At 43.8% G+C, this 22,146-nt stretch overlaps 1 pseudogene; it reads left to right on the top strand.

The window, feature by feature from the left end:
• The first annotated feature begins 3,119 nt into the window (after nucleotides 1-3,119).
• Nucleotides 3,120-20,615, top strand: LOC120946808 (annotated as a pseudogene).
• Nucleotides 20,616-22,146: the final 1,531 nt, after the last annotated feature.

Below are 22,146 nucleotides of genomic sequence, written 5' to 3'. Positions count from 1 at the left end.
GGCAAGTTTAGTTCTGTGGCTCTCCTGTACTCAGCAAAGCAGCATGTGATTGCTTTTGGCTGCTCTGGGCTCTGCAGACTGCAGGTTTGATTGCTTCCCCCTGTCTTCTGGAGATATCCAGAATGTAGTCGGTAGGAGGGTCAAATGAGCAGCCTAAATATTTATGCAGCTCCAGCCAATCCCTGCTCTGATGGTGGTTGGGGTGTGCATAAATAGTTTAGAGCCTCAAATAGCAGGGTTCTTTTCCCTGAAGGAGAGGGGCTATTCTGTTGAAAATTCTTTGGGTGTCACGTACCTGGTAGGAGTCTGATATGACGAGGTTGGCCTCCCTTTTATCTCCTACCCATTCATGAAGGTGGAACAGATGGTGGCTAGGGACAGGAGGAGCACGAGTGCCAGGGAATGTTGCTTGCAGAACTTGTGATGGGAGTAGTAGGCTCTGTGGTACAAGCGGGACAGCAGGTAAGGAGCTAGGATGAAGCTCAGAAGATCCGCTGGTGTTAAAGAGGAACTCATACCCACTCGCAGATTCAGGCCTGGTGGCTTGTCAGTAATTCCTGTGGTCAGGAGACAGGTGATTACTGGACTCAGAAGAGCTGGGTTGATAGGAAGCCAGCACAAGTTCCCAGAGGCAGTGTCAGAGCTGGAAAGCTGGAAAGTAGTTTCTATATATATATATATATATATATATATATATATATACTACAGCAGCTGACACAATATTGTTGGATACAATGGAAAATAATGAAAGTTGTGGTGTAGCGCTAAAATAATAATACAAAAATAATAATAAAAAATAAAAATAAAAAGTTCATATGTAACATTCCAATAAATGACAATTGAAATGTGGATCCAATCCAAAGTTCATATGTATCACTCCAATAGATGACAATCTGAAATATGGATCCAATCCAAAAGAAATCCAGAAGAGACTAGGAATCAAGTGCAAGGATAATAGCCGAGCCTCCACCAACACCCAAACACACTGACCCTTAGACCGCATTCACACCTGAGCGACAAAACGCCCGACGCCGCACGCTTCTGCCGCTAGAGGGGAGAATTCCCATTGCTGTCTATGGAGATGGTTCACATCTCATAGACGCCGAACGCCTGTCGCCTGAAAAAAAGTCCCGGACCCTTTTTTTCAGGCGACATTGGCGTTTGCCCATTGACAGCAATGGGAAGACTTTTAAAAAAAAAAAAAAAATTGAAAGTTTCACACCCGCGGCAAAATACGCCGCTACCGCCGAACGCGGCTGTCGCTCAGGTGTGAATGGAGTCTTACCGTCAGTACATATAAAATGCACATGTAGGATATTCCAACCCAAAGATGGAACTCTTGATTCCCAGGATAATAGATCATTCAAAGAAAAAACATCCATCACTCCTCCTTCTATGGACTTGTAATTTTAAAGTGAGCTTGGAGATCAGCAAGGCTCCAATAGCATGAATACATGTGTAGGAAATGAAAACAAAAACACAACTCATTGCGCAGACATCCCATTAAACAAAGGTTTATTTTAAATGGTGTAAGGATGCACTCACATGTAAAATATAAAAAGCTGGCATGTAGTTCTGAAAGCGACCTGCGCTTCCTACCAGTAAGATGGCGCTCTTCTGTTCAGCCCTCCAATAGCAAAATAGCGTTAGCCTTCCTCCACTGGCCCGACGTTTCTCCACCAACGTGTGTCATCAGGGGCCCTGTTGGATAGAGTGCATGTCCCTCCGAGTAGCCTTGAAAATAGCCAGAACAGACTTTTAAGATTCACCTCCTATTTATTTCAATTTGGGGTTTGCATTAAAGTTCACAAATTGCAGACTTTACAATGAGCTTGTTGAACAGCAGTGGCGGCTGGTGCTCAACATTTTTGGGGGAGCGCAAACAAATGAAAAAAACAAAAACAATTGCAGCCTCACTGTGCCCATCAAACGCAGCTACTGTGCCCATCAATTGCAACCACTGTGCCCATCAAAGGCAGCCACTGTGCCCATCAAATGCAGCCACTGTGCCCATCAAATGCAGCCACTGTGCCCATCAATTGTCACCACTGTGCCATCAATTGTCGCCACTGTGCCATCATTTGTCGCCACTCTGCCATCAATTGTCGCCACTGTGCCATGCCATCAAACGCAGCCGCTGTGCCATCATTTATCGCCACTGTGCCCATCAATTGTCACCAGTGTGCCATGCCATCAAACGCAGCCACTGTGCCATCAATTGTCGCCACTGTGCCCATTGTCACCACTGTGCCATCAATTGTCGCCACTGTGCCATCAATTGTCGCCACTGTGCCCATCAATTGTCACCACTGTGCCCATCAATTGTCACCACTGTGCCATAAAAAACGCAGCCACTGTGCCATCAAACGCAGCCACTGTGCCATGCTATCAAACGCAGCCACTGTGCCATCAAACGCAGCCACTGTGCCATCAATTGTTACCACTGTGCCATCAATTGTTACCACTGTGCCATCAATTGTTACCACTGTGCCATCAATTGTCACCACTGTGCCCAGCAATTGTCACCACTATGCCATTCCATCAAACGCAGCCACTGTGCCATCAATTGTCACCACTGTGCCATCAATTGTCGCCACTGTGCCCATCAATTGTCGCTACTGTGCCCAGCAATTGTCGCCACTGTGCCCAGCAATTGCACAATGTGGTTGGAAAAAACACCTGGCAATGAGAGCCGCAGAGGGACCCGAGAACAGCAGGATCGGGGCCACTCTGTGCAAAACAATTTGCACAGTGGAGGTAATTATAACATGTTTGTTAGTTTAAAATAAAGAAAAACTAACCCATACAATCACTTTAAAGCCAGAAAAACATGTTGCTGCCTCCAAGATATTTTCTCACTTCCTTTTCTGGTGACCACACATGAAGTGAGGGGAAACTAACCCAACAGATTTGACAATACAAACCTGGTGGGAATTTGTCTTTCCACCCTCCATTAAAAAACACATTTTGTCTGGAGTTCCACTTTAAAATTAGCTTGGGGTGGGGCAAAGAACTGGTAAATGATGGGCGGGGAAAACAGGATGGTGATAATCTCAGCTGGTCACCATTATCCTAACAGAGCTAATCAGGCTCAGCTGATGGGTGCTTTAAATACAACTTCCCCAGGTGGGGAAATGTTTTTCACGTGCACCTCAGAGGTGAGTGTGCCGCTATTGGGGTGGTAATGGGTTGAGTCCTATGTTGTTTATTATTATTATGCTTACTTTGCTTTTTGGAAAGTTTGTATGAGTCCAGCTTAGTGATATCTGCTGTGTTGGGTATGGGGGGTCATATTGATTGGTCCTTAATAGTAATTGCACTGATCTGGATCTGTGGTGAATTCTCCAGTCTATGGGCTATAAGGTCAGTGTAAATGTTGCATCAAGTTGAATTGTATTTTCCCTGACCCATTGTTTGGTTCTTTTAAAGTATGTTTGTTTGAGTTCTGAGTACTTCTTCAAGATCCTGGTATCCTTGTGGCACTCTTAAAGGAAACCATGTGTGTAAATGGCAGAAATTCACTGCAATAAGCCTGCTGTTTGTTGGGTGTAGTGTTCCTATAGGAAAGTTGTTGGGGCAAATGGCATTAATGGGTACCTAGTACTACTAGTGCCCTCATATTGTGGGGGCTCTTCTGGAACCTGATCTGTTGGATGTGGTGCACCCTGAGGATGTTGGCGCAGCCCTATACATTTTATTGAATTTGTCCTGCATTTCTGTTAGGCTCCATTCACTCTTGTGGGCCTATAATCTACACTCTGGCACTGTTGTATCAAAAGTAATGCAGGCACCTTTTCAACGTTGCACTGATCTGAGAGATGGTAAGTGACATTCCTCAGTGGGGACATCTGCCCTTATTGGTGGCCATCGTTGAAGAGGGGCGAAACTGCATATCTGCAACATTGGAGAACCCCAGTGGTGACTAAATACCACCAAAAGAAAGGTGTGTGTCTTTGCACCTGTCATTTGCAGTGCGACAGCACTGAAAACTTGACCTGGGCAGGAAGGGGATGAAACATTGTGCTGCCTGGGTCCTAAAAATTTAAATGCTGGGCCCACATCTGTTATTTTATATCCTAATTGAAACTTATCAGGAAGTTGGATTTGCTTGTAACAGCACCTTGATTATGACATACCATTGTAATCAATTCCAGGTGATGGGCTAGGACCGTGTGTTATGCAGGTGTCGTCATGACACATGACTGTCAGGAAATAAAATCTTGGCTGTCAATTTGCTGGGTAAATAGGAGAGGTGACCATGGTTCAATGTGCTGCCTGAGTCCAATGGACCCATGATAGGGCTGGCCCTGCCTAATGTATACTGATGTGGGGCTCCTGAACGGGCCTATGCCAAGCAGAGTTTGACGTGCCTCTTTTATCTGAAAATGCCTTACAAGCTGACATAGCTTGGTGCTGGGAAAGTGCCAAGCGTTTGTGTGCTCACATCAAACCACAATTGTTTCAGTGTTTCGATCAGTTCTGTCTAAATGGCAGGACAGATCTGGTGTGGAGGACACGTGTCAACGCCTCCTGTAAAAATTGTGTTTTGCCAGCGCCTGTGGTTTGTTTTAGAGAGCTACTTAAGCTACACTTTCAATGGACTTATCTCTTAAGTCATTGGATGTGGTGTTTGCATTCTCCTGGTGCTTTTGCCCACTAACGCGCCTCCCTGTATAAGACCCCATGCGCGCTATAAAACTTTTTGTCTGATTTACCAAAACCATGTAGTGCAAGGGTATGCCTGATTGCATACAAACTGACACTCTTGGCCCTGGTTCACACTGAGCTGCAGGAATGAAGCTGCACACGTTCATCCAAAATCTCACAATGTCAGTCCCAATTTTGGTGGCAAATTCATACATCTGTATGGGTTTCTGCACAGATGTCAATGGAAATCGCAAAAATGATTTGACATGTTAAAATGCACCAATGTGAACCATTGTCTAAGGTTTGACCTCGTATAATATGGTTTTGGAAAATCTACAAAAAATTCTAGCTTGTATCTAGCTTAAAGCGGCGGTTCACCCAAAAAAACTATTTTTAACATTACATTCAGCCGAGTTGTCCTAACGACAATCGGCTTCTTTTTTTTTTTTTTTTTGTACATACCGTATTTTCACTGCCGCTTCCGGGTATGTCTTCTGTGGGACTGGGCGTTCCTAATCGATTGACAGGCTTCCGACCGTCGCATACTGCGCATCACAAGTCGCCGAAAGCCGAACGTCGGTGCGCAGGCGCCGTATAGAGCCACACCGACGTTCGGCTTCTTTCGGCAACTCGTGACGCGCTGTATGCGACGGTCGGAAGCCTGTCAATCAATTGGGAACGCCCAGTCCCGCAGAAGACATACCTGGAAGCGGCGGTGAAAATACGGTATGTACGGGGGGGAAAAACAGCTGAATGTAATGTTAAATTTTAGTTTTTTGGGTGAACCCCTGCTTTAAGGCTCCATGCACCCTAGCGGGTGGGGTGCTTTTATTTTTTTGCTCCAGTCACACCTAGGCATTTCTGATTGTAGGCGGAATTGCTGCAGGGCACAGTTTCAATGGCACCCCCTATCGTGGCGCAACTTTTTTTTTTTTTTTTTTGCCTCGCTTGTTGCCCTACAAATTGTGGAAAAATCACAGGGAGAGAGACTTTCCAAGAGACTCCTCTAACTTTTTTTTTTTCCTGCTTTTAGATGCTAATGGCATAATGTAGTGTACATGGACACAGGATATGATTTAGCTTCTAGGAGCAGGAAAGGAGCTTAAGAATACACTAGTATGCATGGAGCCTTAGAGCGTCACCACTCTGAAGGAGCAACAGAAACCCCTTGGACAGCAGCATTGTCTGTGTGAGGGGAGGACATATTTGGGGCGCAAGTAGTTTTTAAAGGCTCTAAAAAAAAATAATAAAAAAACCTCACCTAACCCTTTCTAAGCAGTTACAGCAAACTTTAGGATATATAAGTTGATCATCGTAAGCACCCCCTGTCGGCAGTGGCATTTCATCCTTGTGTGCTGTGCCCTGAAGGGGCTCACTGTGTCCTCACACTGCATCCATGGAGAAGCTGCTGCTACTCCACCTGTCCTTGTGTGCCCCCACCGGTCAAGCAGCAGACACTGAAGCCAGCTGCCTGCGTCCTTAACCATGGGTCATCTGTCAGAGTGCCTACCCCTCCCCCCACAGACAGCTAAAGATAAAGAATTCCAGCAATGGAAAAATACTAAATTCGTAGGGTCCATACCAGGCCCTTCAGGTCTGATATGCATTTTGATTGGGACCCCATGCCAAAAAAATTAAAATGCGTAGTGTCCCCTCTAAAATCCATACCAGACCGTTATCTGAGCATCCAGGTCTGAGCCACCCTAAAGCACCTTGTGTCCATGTTGGTCAAGGGCATCTTCCCAACGACCCTGGGCTTTTTTATTTTTTTGGGGGGGGCGGGGTCTATGGGGGGCTTATTGGAATCTGTGCCAGATCCTGCCCTCCTCCTTATGGTATCCGGTACCCATTCACCAAAAGTGTTCAAAAATAACCGCCAGGTGTGTGTGTGTTTTTTTTTTTTTTGTTTTTTTTTCCGATCCAGGTTCTGAAAAGTTGGAATTCATTAAACAAAATGGATTTCAACAAAATTGGTTACCATTTAATTCGGATACATCCGAATAACCAAAAAATGTGCCCAAATTTTATTTTGACTGAAACTAATTGCACATGGCAACAATGACATCAATAGTTGCCTATGCATCCCTAGCTGATGTTTCAGCTCAGTGATATTGGGGGGGGGGGGGGGGGCGTTGGTGTGATAACCAGGCGATTTGGCATTTTTAGGTCATTTTATATGTTGGCACAGATCTTTGTTTTATTTTTCCAGATGTTTATCAAACTGGTTCTGGTGCTGTCCATATCAGCTGCTATTGAAGGTATGTTATTACTCCATTTATAGATGCTGTCTTATCTGAAAGATTTGGGGGAGGGCACACCTTGATTACATTTGGTACTTTTTAATTGCCATAAGCCCAACACCAGACAAACTTCTCCTTTTGGACAGCAGGAAAGGATTATTCTGTCTGGGTTTTATTGCCATCTTTGTCACTACTGGGGAGTTGAGTAGTAGGGCAGTAGCTTAAAGGGTAACTCTTTTTATGGCATAGAAGCAAGTAATATAGAATATGCAATTGCTACACAATTCATACTGTTGTTGAATGTTAATCTTTCACCATTCAAGCTGCTCATTTAAAGTCCCAAAACCTCCCCACCTTTCTATCAATTTACAGGGATGGAGGCCTGTGGTAGTTCTATCATATGCCTCATGTAAAGTCCCAACCCTATCCTTCACTTTTTTTTTTTTTTTTTTTAATATCTATATCAGTTTTTTGCCTGAAATTCTATTTTAGGCTTTGACAACAAAATATGGATTATTTTTTGCAAGTCCAGTTTTTGGTAATCTGCCCATTGTATTGTGACGGTAGGACTGCTCCCATGCCATGAGAATATACTGATCAACAGCTACAGTATTGGACAAGTTTTCCAACATTCCTGTTCAGCATCAGTTTGATCTTGGGATTGTCTTCTGTTGTATCTTGGTGGTGTCTTGTACCTGTATGAAGGTAGCCGCTTGCACAGTTCGCCCTCCCAAGTATCCTTGGAAATTCCACTAGGGAGTGGCAACTTGGGGCATCTGATGCCAGATAAGATGGTGACCCAGACCAGCAGATAGCGCTGGCTTACAAGCAGTGTTTGGTAAGTAGGGCAGGAAGGCATCAAGTCACAAGCAGGATTAAGGTCGGAGAAGCGGAGGCTGGCAACATGAAGACAATGTACAGAATGGTTATGCAAAGTCTTTGGTCAACAGTCCCGACCGCAGTTGATAACCTAGATGTGCAGCAGGGATAAACCAGAGGCAAGTCAGATGGCTGTGGGGTCTGTAAGCAGGCTACAATTATTCCTGTTAGGTGCTGCCCTAGACATGAGGGAACAGGTTAATGCCTTTCCTGGTTCTTTGGATTTGTGTGGTTTATTTTCTTTGGGTCTGACCCACCAATCCTTCATGGAAAGGCAGTGGTCTGGAGTAGAGCCCTGTAAGGGAGAGGATTGGAGAGCTGCCCTCAGCAGTAGCAGGCAACTTGCCATCACTCTTATGTAGAAGGGTATCAAGGCCAGGGGCTCATCCCTGAAAGATTGTGCCACTGGAAAATGCCCTGCATGTCAGTCTGACTTTGGGGCAATTTTAGTGACATCTGCAAGTTGCTGCACAGATGTTCATACAAATCTCACCAGACGTCGCCAAAAGTGGTAAAGGAACTACTTTTGGGAATCGGTATTTCGCTGCAAAAGTCAGCATTGTGCCGGTGCAATACCTGCCATTTGACATGTCAAATCGCATCAATGTGAACCTAGGCTAAAACCATGTTCTCACGTGGCCTGAAGTTGCTAAAGGGGTGTGATGCAAGTAACTAACACGTTTTCTACAGTTCAGGTCACTGAAGTACTTTGAAGAAATTATAACGAGTTATTCAGTGTGAAGATGCTAGTGGTTGCTTGGTGAACTCCTTTTTCCCTAGGTAACTTGTCGACTGTGGCAGGTGGGATGGCCTCTAGCAGGAGAAAGTTGCCTGAACTTTCTCCGTGAGCAGTCTGCCTCCCATAGCAGTGAGCAGACTTGTGCCGCAAAGGTCACTAGCCTGTATACAGGTATGGAAGAGTTAAGTGGAGTCCACACTGGGTGCACGGCGGGACCCCATACAGTTACTGGAAGTGAGGTAGTGGTAATACACTGGGTCCCTCCTAAATGCAAGCTAGTGTGCACTGTCACAGGGACACAAGAGTTAACTGGAGAACAGTTAATGGTGCAAGAGAATGCTGTATGTTTGTCTCTAAAAACGGAGGCCCACCTTAAGGTTGAGTAATTCTTCCGTTAGATTTTGCTCAAAATGTTGCAGTGAAAGAATAATCCATAATTTTATCCTTGTTTTGTCTAGCTGCTGATGTCTGCTATGATAGGCTGGGATGTTTCACAGATGACCCTCCCTATTCTGGAACACTGGCCAGACCCATCAGGCGCTTGCCATGGGCCCCAGAGGTGATCAACACTCAATTCCTGCTATTTACTAGAAGGAATCCTGATCAGTACCAAGTAAGTCTGCTTCAAGTTGGCTGTTCAGAGAAATGTCCACCACTAAAGTAAAAAATTACATTGCTACACAGGGCCAATCCTAGGGTCACAGGCGCCTGGGTGCAGAAATATTTCTGGCGCCCCACATGGGCGTTGTAATTTTACTAACTCCTCCCCTTTACAAATGTTTCTATGGCAATGACTCAACCAGAGATGCTCCCCCACAAAGTCTTTATTAACCTGGGATCCTTACATGATCTCTTAACAATAAACAAAATACAGGAAGAGAAGCAGAGTACTTATTATGACCTGGAGGGGGGCCTCTGTGATGGACACAGAGGGCTTCTGTTAGAGAATCTGTTAGCTGTTTGGCGCCCCCACCTCTGAAGGCGCCTGGGTGCAATGCACCCTGCCTAGGATCGCCCCTGTTGCTATAAGAGCAATTTCTGTAAAATGCAATCTGGAGGCCTACTGTACATTCAGCTATTTTTGGAACTCAGTTCATGCCTGCTCAGTACAGGGGCGGCATCCTTTTCCGCCAGGGGAACTTATTTGTCAGAACACCAGCCCCGGCATCCACCTTTGCCACAAAATGCATAATGTTGAGGCTGCGCACATGCGTGATGTCCAGCAATCGCAGAACACTGCCGGCACAGTGTAGGTCCCCTCCACACCCCCTTTTTGGTTGAAGCCTGAACTGCCGGGACACAATTGTATAACATGTGTCTCCCCACCATGCTGGGAAACTGAGCAAAAGCAAGGGTTCGTCCCTTGAAGCAAGACCAGGGGAGGCATCATGTCGGTCCATTGCAGGATCTAGCGAACGCATACGTTTAGAACAATTGTATAGAAAAATAGTAATACCACTTTCCATCTATAATTGATTATATATATATATATATCTATCTCTATATATATATATATATCTCTATATATATCTCTATATATATATATATATATATATATATATATCTCTCTATCTATCTATCTATCTATCTATCTATCTATCTATCTATCTATCTATCTATCTATCTATCTATCTATCTATCTATCTATCTATCTATCTATCTATCTATCTCTCTCTCTATATATATATATATATATATATATATATATATATATATATATATATATATATATATATATATATATATATATATATATATATATATATATATATATATATATATATATATATATATATATATATATATAACCCTCGCAAAACCCTTGCACAGAACTGGCAGAAACCAGTGAGACTTGGTATACTTTCTACTGTCTGCCCAGAAGTGCTCTTCAAGAAAGAATTGTGGCCCAAAAGCCATACCTCCAATGAGGAAACAAGGTTAAGTGGCTCAACTATGCACAAAGAACAGAACGGAGTTCAGAAAAATGGTGACAGGTGCTTGGCATTGAGTCCTAATTTGAAATATTATATCACATGCCATCAGGGAGGTGTGTGATTGGCCCCAAATTTATTCTACAGCAGGACCACAAAGTAGCATCTGGAAGCTTTGGTTTGCAGTGTGACTAGGTTGGGACAGAGTGCCTCACGTAGGGAGAGGATTCTGTGGTGAGAAAGTAGTACTATTGTCTCAGCTGGTACACCTTCCCAACCCCCCCCCCCCAAAAGTTGCATGTCATTACTGGTCTGCCTTCCCGCCATCTCCTCTATCAACAATGGCTGGGTACCTCTGCACCATTCTGTTTCTCTCCCCTCCGTGTACTGAGAATTAAATTCATCTCACTATATGAGGAGCCTGGGGTCCACCCAGGGTTTCTCAAATGCACAAGAGGTCAGTCTCACTACTGTGGCCAGAAATTTAGGGATGGGCTGGAAAAATGCAGGCTGTTGTACTGCAGACTAATTGGGCTCCCTATGTATGCCTAGAATGTTCAAAGAACATGGCACCCTCTTAACAAAGATTTACTTTATTAAAAAAAGTCTATTGCATCCTGAAAGTGTGTGTGTGTGTGTGTGTGTGTGTGTGTAATAAACCATGCATTTTACCAAATATAATTTGGGCACAGTCCAAACTTTGTTTAGCTTGTCACTAGTAGCAGAGTACTACATTGTAACAACTGAGCATATCTCTTCCAGGTGATCAGTGCACTCAATGTCTCGTCACTCACTGGTACCAACTTTAAACCCAGCCTAAAATCCACATTCATCATCCATGGCTTTGCAGAGACTGGGAACAAGCTGTGGCTGGTGGAGATGTGTTAGGTCAGTGTGGCTGAAGGCAAGGGGTCCTGGCCACCTGTATTATAAATTGACCTTTCATTAATTTGTCTGTTTTGTAGACTCTCCTAGAGGTGTCGGATATGAATTGTTTCTGTGTAGACTGGAGCGGAGGATCATTTGCCCTCTACACACAAGCATCCAATAATATCCGTGTGGTTGGGGCTGAAACTGCCTATTTCTTGCGCTTTCTACAGGTATGTACCATGTCAGCAAGTTAAACTTGAGCTTAGGCTTTGTTGCATGCTACCTTTTCTACTGCATCATTTAAAAAAAATTACCTTAATGGTAAGCTAGGAAAAATGGGGTGGTGGTGAAGGCATTATTCCCACTTCAGAGCATGGCAGCTAAAATTGTTCCTCTCTCTCAGGCAGTGCATGACTATCAAATGCATGAAGTTCACTTGATTGGGCACAGCCTGGGAGCACACGTTGCTGGTGAAGCTGGAAAGAGACAGGGGTATTGGAAGAATTTCTGGTAGGTGGAATGGAGTTCTGGTGCTATAAAAAAAAAAACGTTCAGTTATTGAAGCATCTGAGGAAGTGACCAGCTGTTGCGTGATGGTTTTGTTTACTTTGGGGGGGGGGGGGGGTTGTATTTGGAGTCTTTTGTTGAAAGTAATGACAGATCTAAAGAGAATATGAGTACTGAACTAAAGATGCTGTTTCCACCTTGGTTCCCTCCAATTTATAATTGGCATGGGGCACAGGTGACCAAATGCATGATTAACCACATCAGACCCAAGGTACATCCTGGACTTTTAGTGGGGAAATTTGAATGCCTACATGTATCTTTTTCGGCTGGCAATTCCCTGCACTGCAAGTACAATCATAGCGGCAGTTCAGCTGCTTGATTGTTCTTACAGGTAGTGGGAGGGGACGTCATTCTGGCACTTCTAATGGTTCGCCTGTGTGATCGGCAAGCCAGGGAAGGAATTCACCGGTGCCAGATCTTGAGCATGGAGCTTTCCAAGGGACAGATGCCAGCAATATCTGACCTTTTGGAGGCCCAGTGGAAGTCAACCTTGCCAGTGACTCAGCTGAAGGGCAGGTGTGTTCCCAACCCCCCCCCCCTTCTCTGATCTTGGTCTTTCCTGCCTGGAGGACCCGTCGCACACTATTCCCATTACAAGGGATGTCTACGCTACTTGTAACAGTGTGTGTGTGGTATGTGTATGTGTGTGTGTATATATATGTATGTGTATATATATATATATATATATATATATATATATATATATATATATATATATATATATATATATATATATATATATGTATATATATATATATATATATATATATATATATATATATATATAATTTATAATGGGGGGTATGGAAAAGTGCCATGATTGCCCCGGATGGGAAGTGTGTGTAGGAAATGGTCAAGCCCCCTGAAAGCAATATGGCCTTTAAGGACTAGGTCAGTTTGCAATCGCACATTGCTATCCCATCAGTCAATTAAAGTGACAATCCTTGTCTTGTATAGCCCCTTAACCAAGAAGTGTAGGCTTGGAATTCATTAGCAGGCCACATTTTTAAATGTAATATGCAAATTTCTGCAGGTGTACACCTAAATTGGCCATATGCTGTTTGGAAGCCGGCTGAAATTTTGCTTGGTGGAGGGTGCGATCAAGATTCCCACCCAGCACCGAGCTGGGTGAAGCTAGAGGGGCAGGTGCCAGGGAGGCTGGTCCTGGGCTGGAACATCCCAATAAGTATGCCCTGTTTGGTGAAACCAGTCAGGGACCAGTATGGCTGGAGTGATGTCCCTAGCTGCCAGGGGGAATAACTCCTCCAGTGAGGGTGGGAGGAAAGACAGATTCTTGTGGTAGGGGACTCAATTCTTAGAAGAACAGAGGGCAATCTGTCAAAGATCTGAATGACACAGTTGGAAGCTGGAGTGCCTAAACTATTTTGGGGACTTGGGAGCTAAACTGAGGAAAAGGACCTCCAAGGTGGTGATCTCAAATACTACTGGTACCTTGAGCCACACCAGAAAGGCAGTGTAAGATTAGGGAAGTGAACAAGTGGCTGGGGAGCTGGTATAGAAAGGAGGGGTTTTCGAGTTCATGGAGAACTGAAGACCTCTCAGTTGGTTAACCGCTCTTTAGCAGAGACTGCACCTAAATGAGGAAGGTGAAGATGGCCTACAAGTTAGAGGGGGCTTTTAAACTAGGCAATGGGGGGGCGCATTAGTGGTTGACTAGAGCATCTAAACCTGAGGTAAGCACAGTAAGAAGTCCTCTTTGCAACCTCAGAACACCCAATAAGGGGATGGTATGCTTCCGGTCTAAACTGCATGTCCACCAGTCTGGCAGACAAGATGGGGGGGGGGGGGGGACTAGCGCTACAGTTCGGGGGGGGGGGGGGGGTTGCAGACATTTCAGACGTTTAGGAAATGTCGAACAATTTCATGGGGTCAGATGGTAGATGCACCAAGAAACAAAGCATTACTAGACCTACTGATTACCAACAATACAGACCTGATCACGGATGTGGAAATATGGGGCATTTTAGTTAATGACAATCACAGGTCAATTGGTTTTTGTATAAATTGCACAAATGGGGAAACTTAAGGGGAATACAAAGACACTGAATTTCAAAAGGGCCAACTTCCCTAAACTACAATCCTTGCTAGAAGATATTAAATGAGAAAATCTTAAACAAAGAACATGGAGGGGGAAAAAAAATGTGTATTAGCCAGTGCATCCCAATTGGAAATTTTAAAAGGTCTTAGTCCTAGGTGGCCTAACGCCAATGTAAAAATGCATATAAAAGCAAATTAGAAGGCCTTTAAAAATTCAAGGCTGAGGGATCATTAGCATTCCAACTTTACAAAGAATTCAACAAATGTAGGGCCCCAGTCAGGGTGGTTAAGAGCACAGTGGGGTGGGTAGGAAAAATAAACTTTGTATATAAACTCGGAAGAAAGGGAGGTCAGATAATTGCCCTATAAAGAATGATGAAGGGGATTTGACAAAGTTATGGAGAATTTAGTAACCGAAACTGCAGAGTTTATCCTCATGGCTAACAGAGGTTAGGATTAGACATGGACTTGAAAAACGTAACCTTAAGTTGCAGGGACCAGTTGGCTTGCACAAGGGTCCTTTGAACTCTGTCAAGTAATTGCCACACAATTGTTCTTAACTTTTACAAACGGTCTGACTGGAATGGTACCAGCAGATTGGAGAAAAGCCAATGTAGCTCCAATGGAGCTCCAATATTTTAAAAAGACAAATGAATCCATGGGAATTGCAGACCAGTTGGCCAAACATCTAAAGTGGGCAAGGAGGGGCTATATACAAGGTTTTAGTAATGAAAATCATTGGCATGGATTCATAGGTCAATTTGGCAGGAATATTTCTGAGGAGGTGAGCTGTCATCTAGATAAAGGCCCGTAGACACGGTGTATCTGTATTTTGTGAAGGCATTTGATACAGTTCCCCATAAATGTTTACTGGACCATAGTGAGCATATGGATTGAAAACTGACTACAGGGGTGAGTTCAGAGGGTAGTGATGAACAGGGAGTACTTGGATTGGGCCAGTGTGTAAAGTGGGGATGTCTTCCCCGCCCCAGGGTTCTGTCCTTAGACCAATGCAATTTTAATCCTAGTTAATTTCATGAACAACCTGGATAAATGGCTCAATCTCAGTATTTGCGTACAATGCTAAGCAGGGCAATAGTTTCTCTGCAGGATGTGAAAACCTTGCAAGAATTGAACAAATTAATGTGGTGGACAACTACATGGTAAAATGATGATGCAATCCACTCACTAGGGGGACAATCTCCTGTGGGGGTCCTAGTGAATGATGGGCTCAGCAGTGGCATGCAAACAGAATATCGGCATGCATTAAAAAGGATTAACTCCCGAGATAGAATGATGATTCTACAAAACTCTGGTCTGGAGTGTGCCATCCAGTTCTGGTCACCAGTCCTCAGGAAGGTTGAACTGAGAGTCCAGAGGCAACTAAGCGGCTGGAGGAAAGGTTATGAGCACTAGACATGTGCACACTGAAATATTTTGTTTCGTTTTGGTCCGAAAAATTATTTAGTTACTCCTGAAATTCGATTATTTTTTCGTTGAGAAAAAAAAAAAAATATATAATGCGTTGGTCTGAAAATCCAAATGAATTAAGGTCAAATCTGTCATTGAAGGCTAATGGTGTCTGTCGCATGTTCTAAGAAGATTTGCTGGAATCTTAAAAACATTTGACGGAGCAACGAAACTGTATGATGCCGCAATCGTACATTTCCGGTCCAATGTTCCGCCTACAATTTATAGAATAATTCTAATGTATGACTAATAATTATTACTAGTCAACCAACATTAGAATTCTTCTATGGGCAGAGCATTTCACCATAAATGTCCGCGTGCTGCGATCGTATGTCTTTAGCTACTTCGTCAAATCTTTTCTCTTTGTCGACTCTTCTTCGTGTCACTATGATGTTGAATCTTTTCTCTTATGTAGAATAATATTGGACTAATTAAGGTTGGGCACATTTGACCGCAACGAAAATAAAGCATTTGTTTATGTCGGATCTTTCGGTTTTCTGTGCTTTCGTTATCATTTGTCCCAATTCCGGGTATTTGTTTTAACAAACAAATGCACATGTCTAATGAACACTGAATTTATTTTCTCTGCCAAACGCTTGAGGGGACGTGATTACAAATTCCATACTGGTGAACCCACAATATGGATAACATTTCAGAAAGGAATTTAAGACGTGGCCATTCACTAAAATTAGAAAAGTGGTTTAACCTTAAACTGCGTAGAGGGTTCTTTACTGGAAGAGCGGTAATGATGTGGAATTTTCTTCCACAGGCAGTGGTTTCAAAATGTTTTAACTATTAGCTAGGCACCTAAGCGACCCCAATGTAATACTAACCGAAAAGTACACAGGTTGCACTCTTGCGTCTTTATTCAAACCTCATACTATAACTACGCCTGCCTACAAGCTTTTATGTTTTGGGACCTGCTACTGTAACTAGCCATAACGTGCATCCATACTTTTTTACAAATGTCCAAGGAGCCCTGCAAACATCCTAGAATTTTTACTTGATGCATGCAACTTTTTTTTTTTTTTATTTCCTTAAGGCTGTCTCATTGCAAGAAATCGCAATAAATGTATAACCAGTCTTTTTTTTTTTTTTTTTTTTCCCACTTGAATACCTAGGTTTGGATGCAGCTGGGCCTTACTTTGAAAACACCCCACTTGAAGTGAGACTGGACCCTACAGATGCAGATTTTGTTGATGCTATTCACACAGATGGGTCATTTGATGCAGTTCATCTTGGTAGGTTTTTGTTTCTGCACTTTGAACATTCTCATTTCCCATTTTCTGCTAGATGAAGGATTTTTGTTTTTGGCAAAATGTGTTGTCCATATGGAAGGCAAAATTAACGTGTGTGTGTGTGTGAGAAAATTAAACCCCAGTTTTTCTAATGAACCTGCTCAACCCTAATGAGAAACCACATTTTAAGTCGCAAGACTTAAATTTGAACATCTTCTGGCTTGCCTTCATTACTGTGGTGAGGTACAGAACCATAATATTTGCAGCTGTATTGTTCTGATTGTATCTGACTTGCATTTGTCTTAGGCTTTGGCATGAAGAAGACCGTTGGTAACATTGACTTTTTCCCCAATGGTGGTATAAAGATGCCCGGCTGTGAGAAAATATCTTTTAGACTTGAAGATATTGAAAGTGTGATTGCAGGTAGGGAACTTCCACGGAGCTCCCTATTTCACTGTGCACATTTGTGTTCCACAATGTTTTTAAAATGGCATAACTTGCATTTCCAGACTTGTACGAGAAGATCTTCTGTAACCACCAAATGAGTTTTAAGTTCTTTACAAAGAGCATTCTGAGGCCTGATGGTTTCATTGGTTACTCTGCTTCATCATACCGCGCTTTTCAAAAGGTGGGTCTTCATGCAAGAAAATGGCAAAACTACTTTGGCTAACTTTAAGCCAAAAAAAGTGTTAATGTAACTGGGGGTGGCTTTTTTTTTTTTTTTTTTGTCTTTCCTAGGGATTTGGGTTTCCATGCACCAAAGGAAGTTGTGCCTTCATGGGATACAGGGCAGATGAATATGTTGGTCATGGGCAAGACTCTACAGACAACCATCAATTTTTCTTGAACACTGGAGACCCTTCAAACTTCCTGTGTAAGTTCTTCTAGGAAACTGCTTTATGGTTGGGGAGAAACTAATACCGGAATCCTTCGGACTTGCATGTTTGGTGTGCAAGCTGAGCTATTACAGTCCAATCCTTCTTTTTTTTTTTTTTTTTTTTTTCCCCCCCTTATTTGTGTGAAGGGAGGTAAAACTGCTAATAACTATTTGTTTCAAAATTTTTTAAGACCCAGTGGTGATGCCACCAAAAGAAAGATCTGTCTCAAAGATACATTTTGGGTACGGCTGAGTAATTGTCACTCAAAGCAACGAGCTCTAAAAGCTGATTGGCCTGGATGTAAAGGTGTCTAGACTAGAGGGGCTTAAGATTAGAGGGGAGTGTCCCTTTGGAGAGTGGTGCAGCAAAGGTTTTTCATAATGGAAACTTTTTTTTTTTTTCCTGTAACAACATTTCTTTATTTATAGGCTGGAGGTATAACATCTCTATCTCTATCACAATTGCTGGATTGGATCACGTTTTGGGGTCTCTTTCAGTGTCGCTCTGTGGAAAAGCTGGATGTTCCAGTCTGTATAAAATTTACAGGTATGTCGGTGTCAATTGTGTATTCTGGTCTGAGGCATGGTAGACATGCAACTAAAACCACCTTGTTTTACATGTGTGCACCTTACTGCAAAAGCTATCTATAAATTGGGATGGTTGCCCTCTTGTTCACTGGATTTGGTGTAAGGACACATTGGACACCTTAAGTTGCCATTGTGCTCTTGCTGGGTGTCTGTGCACCTCCACCATGGAGTTCCACCCAAAGGTACACCTCGCCCCCTGATTTTTTATTTTTTTTTGGAAATTTTGTAGGAAGATGTATTTTGTATTGTCAGTGTCTCCCAGTGTTGGTACTCCAGCAGCCCACTCTAAAGAGCTGACTGGGACAGACTGACGCTGGTTGAGTCCCATCTGGTAGAACATTTCTTGGGATTGGAGAGAGGTGTTTGCAGAGTGGGGGCATGTCTGCCGGTGGCGAAGGGCCCCTGTGCAATGCACAGAATGATCGTCTGGAGGGGGATATGTTCACTCTGCAAGGACATTATAGGTGGATGTGCGCTCTTGTCTCTGCTGTGTCTGATCAGCACAGGTCGAGATTCGTAGCGTACACCTGCAGATGGCCTCCCATTCACAAGGAACGGTATTATAATCTGGGTATGCGCTGTTAACGGTAATACGGGAGCTTTTGGATTATGGACAGAGTTCATGTTCAGCCATGCAGCTTCATTTGTTTAGTTGAGCAACATGGCTTCCACCCATAGAACTCCTCCTTTAGCCATTATTCATTGGTTGTTTGTATTAAATCATCCTGTTGGGTCATATCATGTGATGTCACTTCCCATGGAGGAAGCGATTGGTTGCTGGAGCCATGACTTCCTGTTTGTCATAGCTTTTGTCACTTGCAAATAAAAAGCCAATCAGAGGGCAGTCATGTTGATGGAGCTAAGACGTAAGCTGTGGTGATGTCTGTTTACTTGGGGATATATGGGAAATGGAGCTACAGGTAAGATGCATTATATCGTTAGGCAAAATGTGTGTTTATTGGCACAGGGGATATGGTGTGCGCATGGCATACAGCCTTATCTCAATGACAAAGAGCAATTTCCTCTCCAATCTTCTGGGACATGTCACAGGTCCCTGAAGATTGCCTGGCCAGGTTCCCACAGTTGCTGTGACGGCAGAGAGGAGCGAGGCTCTGGCCGCCTGCATCACTTGACCGATGGGTGTCTGTTGGTCAGCAGCTACACTTTTTGTAGCTGCTGACTTTTTAATATTGAAAAACGTGTGGAACTCTGCTTTAAGGGGAAATGGGCTCCCTATGGCCAAACCTGCCCTATCTAGCATTTAAACTGAGGATCTAACTAAGCACTGCAGCAGCTTACACATATTTTCAAATTTGTGCAAGCAAAACTAGGATCAGGCTGACAAGTTTTCCTAGCTTTTTGTGAACCATGTTTTCAGATTCCAATAAGCCACCTGCAAACGCCAACCATGATTGTGGGGATTAGGCCCTTGCACCTTGTTCCCATGTTGCCAACAACCATCTTACACTGTGCACTGATTGCGCAACACTCTAACCAATCGGGGCACTGCAGCACAGTGTTTGGCAAATGTTCAGCCTGAACTGATGCTGGGCCGACCCCTTTGCCCGTCCCGACATGTCATTCTTTCCTGGGAATTTTTTAAAGGTAACCCTTTTAGTAGCTAAACTGCTGAGTGCCTTCACTTACACTGAGGACACACTGTCAATTACTGTGCAGTACAAAAAAAATTTATCTGTCTATGTAAAATGCATGTCTGGTGGGCCCCGAGTAAATGGACCAAGCCCTGTGTGTGTGTGTGTGTGTTCCTCCTTAACAAGATTGCCAACTAACACTATGCGTGTTTGCAGTGGACTGCTTATTTCTGGTTTGACCTACTCATCTTTTGTTGATGTGGAGTTGGATGTGAACCCTGTCCAGATGGTGGAATTTGTCTGGCATAAAAATACCGTTGCCATCCGACATCCTAAACTAGGTGCCTCAGATGTCGCACTGCAATATGGACCAAGTGGAGAGCTGTATGTATAAAATCTGTTGCAAATACTAAATGTTTTAAACTAGACTTGGTACAACCTGTTGCACATGCCATAAATGATATTCAAATTTGGGTGTAATTGAATCTTTAAGCCAATGGGGCTACTAAAGAATGTTAAAGGATCATGTTCTCTGCATTTAAGTTAGACCTGGTGATTCTGCCCATACCCCTTGCTTTCCTATTCCAAGCTGACCATATCAGGGCATGGAAGCACACCCATCCCAGTGGTTAATTTTCTGTCTGTGCTGGCTAAGTGGCTTGTCTGTTCTCCAATTGTCAAGAGCCTGGCTAGCACAGCCATTCACTGGGAAGTTCAGCGCCATGTGGTCACTAAATTACCTTTTTACAAAGTATGTAATGCATTAATGTTTTCTGGCTTTTGAGAAGTTTCTTTTTTTAAATCTAGTCACAAGTTCTGTGGAAGCGACATGAATGAAGAAGATGCAAAACAGACTTTGAAAGAATGTTTTACTTTTCTGTAATTTTTATTACTCACTAATAAAGGAATTTAAAATGTGTGGGGTGTTTTGTGTGAGCTTAACAAAGTCCTCAAACTGAACTTTTCCTGTTCTATAGTTGCCACCCACAACACTATACTGGGTATAGTAAAACTGTTCCAAGGTATATAGAAATTGATTCTTCAGGGTAGTTTCAGATTCATCCTTCTACTTCAATGCCCCTTTCCTTAGTTTGTTCTATGGGATGGATGCCTTGTTAATGGGCCAAAAGGTGGCCGTGATGGGGCTAAACTTGACCTGTTCTATATGTAAATGGACCTCCTACATTTAGCAGTCTATGGAACATGTCGTCTTTTTGTTTTTAATCAAGCTTTTTCAACATACTATTTTAAACCATGGAGTCCCATCCTTTTGTGGCATTTCTCTCTGGGCCACTGTTTTCAACATTAAACTGGTCAAATTCTATCACATGGGGAATAGTCATGCTGGACTTTTTTTTTCCTGTCATACGGTTCCCCCTAACCACTTTGATGCACTGTGTTATAAACTGTAAACTGACGTGTGTGTGTGTGTGTGTGTGTGTGTGTGTAAAATCTCTGCATGCTACTAAACCTAGCTGACATTCTCCTCCACGTATCGCACTACATATGGCTGCCGTGAAAGCAGCTTTTTATATAGTGTGGGGCATGGACTTCGCCCCCTGGCCCTCTTCCACAGACCATCCATTTTAAAAAAGTGTGTGTCAAGTTACCTCGAATCGTTGTCTAGGGTGGTAGCAGTGAGTAGAGCAGTAAACTAATGTCCAATCAGTAAAATAGGTTTCTGAATGCTTTATTTCTCGGCCCAACATGAGGTAGGACAGGAAAGGTTGATGAGGTAAAGAACTTTGCGGTATCAGGCTCGGATGAAGAAGGCAATCCTGCTTTCAGTAATAGTACAGTTCGTTGCCACTCCAGCCAGAGTGGGTGACGTGCCCCCAGACAAACCCCTGCCACAGGCCTGGCAGCCAAAGTGTCACTTGAAGGATGCTGGGAGGAGCAGGTCTCTGCCACAGACCTGGCTCTGATGGAGCATCTGCCACAGGCCTAGAACTTGGATGAGCTAAATGGTTGAGCTTATCCTCCCAGTAAATTTGCGCTAGGGTTACTGGTTGACAGTGGAAGTGTACCTGTCAATGTCCCGGTCACCAGATCCCTGATGGTTCGTTCCAGCCCTTTTGGACAACCTGCCTCCGGGTTCTCCGCAAGCTGATCCGAACGGCACACAGCCTGGGATCTCCTCGGTATAAGGGGGACCCAGTCACTCACTGGGGCCCCTTTGTGGCATCAGTTGCTCCAGGCCGGGAGGGCCCAAAATCGGGAACTCCGCATTGCGCACGACCCCAGGCCATAGTGGTGGGGCCTGCGATGTGCGCGCACACACTAAAGGTGGGTGCCGCACCAGGAACCTGCAAAGAACCAAGAACGGCCTCCGCCACAGAAATACTCCCTCTCGGCATGCACAGCGAGGCTCAACTCCTCTCATTGGCTGCAGGGAAAGTGCCTCCACCTGCCGCCCAGGGATGGTACCACATCCCTAGAACGCAGTCTGA

This window comes from Rana temporaria, chromosome 8 (genome assembly GCF_905171775.1).
Source record: "Rana temporaria chromosome 8, aRanTem1.1, whole genome shotgun sequence".
In the NCBI taxonomy this organism is placed as follows: domain Eukaryota; kingdom Metazoa; phylum Chordata; class Amphibia; order Anura; family Ranidae; genus Rana; species Rana temporaria.
Note: the sequence above shows the minus strand (reverse complement) of the source record. Positions and strands in the feature narration are given on the sequence as shown.